Genomic DNA, 7642 nt, shown 5'->3' with positions numbered 1-7642 from the left:
AGTGAGGCGAGATCGCGCCACTGAACTCCAGAACTCCAGCCTGGGCGACAGAGCGAGACTCCAACTAAAAAAAAAAAAAAAAGAACAACGTTATTCAAGGACTTGTTATCCGGTAAAATAAGAGTCACTTGAACACAAGCACCATGACACCGTGACAGTCGTCTTATAACAGAGATGGCTACCTAGTGACTAATGAGCAGGTAGCGTCTGCAGTGTGGATCCACTGAACACAGGGAGGGTCCACATCCCAGGCGGGATAAAGTGGGACAGTTCACATTTTAAAATTCATCAAAAGGTTATTTCTGGAATTTCCCATTTCATATTTTTGAACCTTGGCTGACTACGGGTAACAAATGTCAGAAAGCCAAACCATAGGTTAAGGGGGGAGGGGACTACCATCTGAGACATGTCTGAGTCATCTTACAGATAGAAGGATTTGTGATGCTTAGCATAACCCGTAGTTTACAAGAGGTCCAGGGTCCAAAGGTTGGGAACCACTGACCTATTGCATTTATTGACAATGAATCACAGGCCTGGCAATGTTGCTTGCAACTGTCACCTAACTCTTCAGGTCGCACTGTCTCCCTTAATTACACTGAATCTTTCCTGAGGACAGGATCGTCCACTTACATGCCTTTGTACACCCACAATGCTAATGGACCCACCCGTTAAGGACCATTAATTGAGGACTACCCATGAGGAGGACACTGACTTAGATCCTGTGGGAGGTAGAAAGTGCAGGGTCCAGTTTCCGCCCTTCAGATCTCACATCTGATTAGAGATATGGCAAATGACTTTGAGAAATGAGGTAACAATTTAATGGCTAAACTCTAGACTGAAAGAGAGATTATGGGATAGATTAGGAAATGAGTTGAACAGATGCTGACTGCTGTGAGTACAGAAAAGGAGGAGTTAGAGTATGCCGCTGAGCCGGAAAAATATGTAGAGGAGGGGTTTGAGTGTGTGAGGCTGAAAAAAGATTAGTTCTCAGGCACTCCTTTCATGCCCTGGAGGGGCTCAGAGAATAACTGAACGAATACATGCATAAGAGAAACACTTTCGGTCATTTGCTCTGAGATAGGCACAAAGTGAAATCCTTACTTTTTTTTTTTTTTTTTTTGAGACGGAGTCTTGCTCTTGTCGCCCAGGCTGGAGTGCAGTGGAGTGATCTCAGCTCACTGCAACTTCTGCCTCCTGGGTTCAAGTGATTCTCCTGCCTCAGCCTCTCGAGTAGCTGGGATTACAGGCACCCGCCACCAGGCCCGGCTAATTTTTGTATTTTTAGTAGAGACAAGGTTTTGCCATGTTGGCCAGCTGGTCTTAAACCCCTGACCTCAGGTGATCCACCCCCTCAGCCTCCCAAAGTGCTGGGATTACAGGTGTGAGGCAACTGGCTGCGAAACCCTTACTCTTAAAGAATAGCATTTACTCTGAAACATACAGAAGTCAATTTTTTGAAGGTGGCAGTGGATGAAGAGGAGATGTGCCCTGAATCCCATAATCTCTTAAGATGTTGCTGGGGTCCAGAAATTGTTTAGGTGAAACTTTCACAGAAGAGAGCACTGATGCTCCAATAGTGAAGTGAGTTGGCCAGGATCATACAATCAGTCAGTAGCAGAGCTGGACTTGACTTCTGAGAGCTGGACTTCAGGGCTAGTGTTCTTTCCACTTGATCTTGTTACCCCTAGAATCCCCTCCTTTTTCTTGAACTTGTCAAAACAATTTATCTAAAAGGAGTTTGCCCAAGCCGAATCCATCACATCACCCTGTTCTAATTAAAATGCTAGACTGGTCTTTCCTCTCTTACTATCTGAACATGCCTTAATCAGAAATTAGAAGCAACTCCTGGGTCCTGGCCAATGCTTCAGAGAATCTGTATTGGCACCCGCCATGCTAAAACCATCGTTGTTAAAGACAAACTGCTAATTACAAAATCCAAACCACTGCTTTGTGGGTTGTGGGGATCTCAAGAGAGTGGGTCGGAGATGGGGTCAATTCTGGAGAGGCCTCCTTTATTGCCATTGATTTTTGATTTTTGGCCACAACAGAGAACTGCCTCCTCTTTTTTTTTTGAGACAGAGTTTCGCTCTTGTTGCCCAGGCTGGAGTGCAGTGGCGCGAACTCAGCTCACCGCAACCTCCGCCTTCTGGGCTCAAGCGATTTTCCTGCCTCAGTCTCCCAAGTAGCTGGGATTACAGGTGTGCCCGCCACCATGCCCAGCTAAGTTTTTGTAGTTTTAGTGGAGATGGGGTTTCACCATGTTGGCCACGCCAGGCCGAGCTGCCTCCTCTTGGATGCCACAAACCAATTAGGTTGGGGACCCTTCCAGGGAAGCCGCCTCCATCTGGTAAATATTTGGGCAGCCTGGGTGATCTGAAAAGTCACTGGGGGGATTGCACAGTGGCTCATGCCTGTAATCCCAGCACTTTGGGAGGCCGAGGTGGCTGGATTACCTGAGGTCAGGAGATCGAGACCATCTTGGCTAACACAGTGAAACCCCGCCTCTACTAATATTACAAAAAATTAGCCGGGTGTGGTGGCAGGCACCTGTAATCCCAGCTACTTAGGAGGCTGAGACAGGAGAATCTCTTGAACCCGGGAGGCAGAGGTTGCAGTGAGCCGAGATCGCATCATTGCACTCCAGCTTGGGCAACAAGAGCGCAACTCTGTCTCAGAAAAAAAAGAAAAAAAAAAAATCAACCCCAAATCACCAGATCATCTATAGGCTGAAGTCAAGCTGCTGGGTTAGTCTGTTCCATTAAGAAGTAACTGGCAAATTATCTGCCAAGGGATCTTGGTCTCTCCTGCATAGTTTTCTTAACTCACTGATAACTTACTTTATCATTATGAAAGAATCTACACCTTTATACTTCCTCTTCCCTGAACTTCCCCAGCCAAGCCTTGCCCTCAGAACCATAATTCATTAATTCACTCACTCAACACATTTCTATGCAACCCTTCTTATATTCCAGTCATTGAGCTGGGTGAGTACAGTGTAGTCACTACTGATATTGTCTACTAGGTGATACGGCTTCCACCTCTAATTTTACCTCTCACTGTGTGAAAGGCAAGACATTTGCTTTTCCGGTCCCTCTCCCTGTCCCTCTGGTTCAATCTCCTCACCTGTAAAGTGATGGAATTGTAGAAAATGGTTCCTTTTGATTCTCTCTGTATCCTTCAGGGTCCGGTTAGGAGAAAGAAATCACACAGTATTTGGAACAAAAGTTTAACACAAAAAATTATTAACTGGGGCCGGGCGTGGTGGCTTATGCCTGTTATCCCAGCACTTTGGGAGGCTGAGGTGGGTGGATCACGAGGTCAGGAATTCAAGACCAGCCTGACCAACATGGTGAAACCTCGTCTCTACTAAAAGTACAAAAATTGGCTGGGCATGGTGGTGCACGCCTGTAATCCCAGCTACTCAGAGGCTGAGGCAAGAGAATGGCTTGAAACCTGGAGGCGGAGGTTGCAGTGAGCCGAGATCGCGCCATTGCACTCCAGCCTGGGCGATGGAGCGAGACTCCATCTCAAAAAAAAAAAAAAAAAGAAAAGAAAAAAAATATTAACTAATAGCAGGGAGTCAGCTGTTAAAGTGTAAAGTGAACTCTGAAGAATACAGGAATACAGATAGAGGGAGCAGCTTAGGGTCCCCCCTAGGGCTGAAACAGGGAACCCAAGAAAGGGACAAATTTGGAGAGTCTCCACCGCTATGCGGAGACAGAGACCTTACAGAGAAGGTAGAGCTGTCACCAACGAATGGCAGAGGGAGTTGCTGGGTGCGACAGACTGGGGTTGGCAGGCAAGCAGGCATCCACTGGGTGCTAGAAAATCTTGTTGAAAGGTCAGGAGATCGAGACCATCCTGGCTAACATGGTGAAACCCCGTCTCTACTAAAACTACAAAAAAATTAGCCGGGCGGGGTGGCGGGCGCCTGTAGTCCCAGCTACTCGGGAGGCTGAGGCAGGAGAATGGTGTGAACCCCGAAGGCAGAGCTTGCAGTGAGCTGAGATCGTGTCACTGCACTTCAGCCTGGGTGACAGAGCAAGACTCTGTCTCAAAAAAAAAAAAAAAAAGAAAAGAAAAAGAAAATATTGTTGAGAAGCTGCACATGGGAGTGCTGAGAAGCCAGCCAGGACACTTGTGGAACTTGCCAGAAGCTGCCTGTGGGGTTAAAGTGAAACTTGCTGGGGGTGAGTCCCACCCTTGACGACAGGGGAGCCACGGTAGGAAGAAGAAAAGAAAGCACCTGAGAACCAGGAAGAGAGACCCCTTTCTCCTGCAGTGTCCCTCCAGGACCCTCCACTGACAAAGCTTAGCATTATGCCATCAGGTGAAGAGACACGTTTCTGGGATCCAGCACCAGTATCACAAGCAGGGGAACTGAAGAGGGGTGTGAAGATGAGAAGTGATAAATCGATAACCAGCATGCTGTCATTCTATACTATATGATTCTTTGAAATTTAACCTTAATATATGAAAGAAGTGAGTGAGTTGTATTGTACAGGTGAGATATGACCTTAGCCTGTTCTTCTATACCTTCCTCACCTCTATTCCTCAATCATTAAGAAATTTCTTCAGAATGAAACCAATCCTGATTAGGATGGCATTTCACCTCAAAACTTTAAACATGCTATAATCATGTCCATATATGATTATATGTCTATATTGTATATATTATTATATGCTTAGTATAATAGTTACATAATAACTAAACATCTATACCAAGAACAGAGGTGAGTCTAAGCTTCTAAAAGAATAAATAAAAGAGGCCAAAGATTTCAATATGCTTCTTGATGACAGCAAGTAACTTGGAGGGGAAATAAGATCCAGTGAAGTCAATCTCAAACCAAATATTATCAAAAATCAGGTGAGTGACAGAGAAAATGTGATGCAAGTTTACAGGAAGGAAAAATTCCCATAGGCTGAAATGGCCAAAGAAAGATTTGTGCCCGGCAGTAAAGTCAGCGGAGAATGTTTAGCAATGGGTAGAAGTTATATGTAAAGTAGAATGGGAATAGGCTAAGATGTGGCTACAGAATGAGAAACACAGACTAACTGGTCCCTTGGCTCTGAATTTGCTAGCCTCAGGTTTGAACTGAGCCAGTCAGTTGCAGATGTGTTACGTGCATAGGACAGATGTCAGGAAGATGAGCATACGTGACCTCAAAGACTTGCTGGATCCCATAAGGCCTTGTTGAAGGAAACATCATTATATAGACTTCTCCATCATTTAGATGAACCTGTGGTTTCCATATCAGTGGACTGAGCATTTGCTAGTATAGAGGATTTGCTGCTATAATATTCAACTTCTGCTCTTCACATTGCTTAAGTGAAATACTGAAATACTGGCTGGGCACAATGACTCACGCCTGTAATCCCAGCACTTTGGTCCTAGCTACTCACTCACTCGGGAAGCTGAGGTGGGAGGATCTCTTGAGCCTGAGAAGTCAAGGCTGCAGTGAACTGTGACTCCACTACTGCCCTCCAGCCTGGGTGACAGAGCAGGACCCTTGTTACCAAAAAAAAAAAAAAAAAAAAAAAAAGAAACAGAAAAGAAAAATCCTTAATAGAGACTTCCTTTTTCCCTATCAAAAGAATAGGCCCACACTGATACTCTTCCCCAGGTGTCTCTTTGCTGGTGGGTGGATGTTTTCCAGGGCGTTCTTTCACGGAAGACTCAGCTCTCTGATAAAATAGCTGATAAAATATACCTGTAAAATATTGCATTTCCTACTTACAGGGCATGACATGGGGCTCTGACAAATAGAATGCAAAGGAGATCACCGGTATCAGTCCACATAGTAAATATTAGAGAAACTAATTTTTTTTAATAAGTTTTAGAAAGAAAGTAATTGGAAATAGCAATTTTTATTTTTATTTGTACCTTTCCTCAAGGCACCACCCCAGGGTGGTGTCTCCTGTCTCCAGGCTCTACCAGGAAGCTGCAGTGACTGCAGTCGCAGCTCTGGGCTTTATTTCCTTCTTTGGTTTTGGCCCTGGGAATTGCCCTGACTTTCTTAGAAACTCTGTTATGCGTTAGCAATAATTATTCTTTTCAACATCACTAAATGTTTTATAGCATGATAGTTTTCTGTTTTCTTTTCTTTTCTTTTTTTTTTTTTGAGATGGAATCTCACTCTATTGCCCGGCTGAAGTGCAGAGATATGATCTCGGCTCACTGCAACTGCCACCTGCCAGGTTCAAGTGATTCTCTCGCTTCAGCCTCCCAAGTAGCTAGGACTACAGGCGCCTACCACCACACCCAGCTAATTTTTGTATTTTTGGTAGAGACAGGATTTCACCATTTTGGCCAGGCTGATCTCAAACTCCTGACCTCAGGTGATCCACCCGCCTCGGCCTCCCAGAGTGCTGGGATTATAGGCATGAGCCACCGTGCCTGACCAGCATGATCGTTTTAAGGTCATGTTGTCGTTCTTCTTGCCAGAAATGGAAGGCTATAAGAGCTTTGGAAAGAAACATGTTATTTTATCTAACAGTGGAAACATTTTCACATGTCCATTTTCAATATGCTCTCCACATGAGTGCCTTTTGAAAAAAATCTATTTATTATTCATTGTTAAAATATTGCAATTATTTTGAAGGGATACACTCAGAAGTTTTGTTTTTTCCATACCTTTTGCTGGGTAGCATGCTACTTATTGTTATTTGCCATCATGAAAAAAGGCTAGCAAAATTGGAAAATTTGTAGTTTTGTAAAATAGAGTGCAACCTCATGTTTAAATTGAATTTTAAAGTACTTTTATGATCATGCTTCATCTCAGGACAAAGTAGTATATAGAGCCTACTATTTAAAGGTCTTGTTTTCGGCCGGGCGCGGTGGCTCAAGCCTGTAATCCCAGCACTTTGGGAGGCCAAGGCAGGTGGATCACGAGGTCAGGAGATGGAGACCATCCTGGCTAACACGGTGAAACCCGTCTCTACTAAAAAATACAAAAAAAAAACTAGCCGGGCGAAGTGGCGGGCGCCTGTAGTCCCAGCTACTCGGGAGGCTGAGGCAGGAGAATGGCGTGAAGCCAGGAGGCGGAGCTTGCAGTGAGCTGAGATTCGGCCACTGCACTCCAGCCTGGGCGACAGAGCGAGACTCCGTCTCAAAAAAAAAAATAATAAAGGTCTTGTTTTCATAAAAGTAGCCACATTAATGATACTTGAAAGCACACCAATTGCAATATGTGGGAACATGCTGAAATTGAACAAGAATCAGGGGCTCCATTGTCATCCTCTCAGCGCTAAGGAAAGTCTACTATTCCTTTAGCTTTCACCACTCACTGGGCATGACACGGGGCTCTGACAAACAGAATACAGGGGAGGACACCATTATCAGTCCACATATTAAATATTATTAGTAACACTTGATTTTTTTATCTTTTAGGAAAAAAAAGTAGAAATAGAAATTTCTTCCCTTTCCTCAAAGGATTATCTCATACACTCTGAGACGGGCCCCGCCCTATTTTGTAGACCACTGTTTTATGGGAAGTGTTGTGGGTTGAACTGTGTCCCCGAGAAAGACATGTTCAAGTCCTAACCAGTGGTACCTGTGAATGTGACTTTGTTTGGAAATAAGGTCATTGCAGATATAATTAGTTAAGATGAGGTCATACTGGAGTAAGATGCAATATGACTG

Source organism: Mandrillus leucophaeus, unplaced genomic scaffold (assembly GCF_000951045.1).
Source record: "Mandrillus leucophaeus isolate KB7577 unplaced genomic scaffold, Mleu.le_1.0 Scaffold12, whole genome shotgun sequence".
Taxonomy (NCBI): Eukaryota; Metazoa; Chordata; class Mammalia; order Primates; family Cercopithecidae; genus Mandrillus; species Mandrillus leucophaeus.
The sequence above is the reverse complement of the archived record's forward strand: the minus strand, read 5'-3'. Positions refer to the sequence as shown.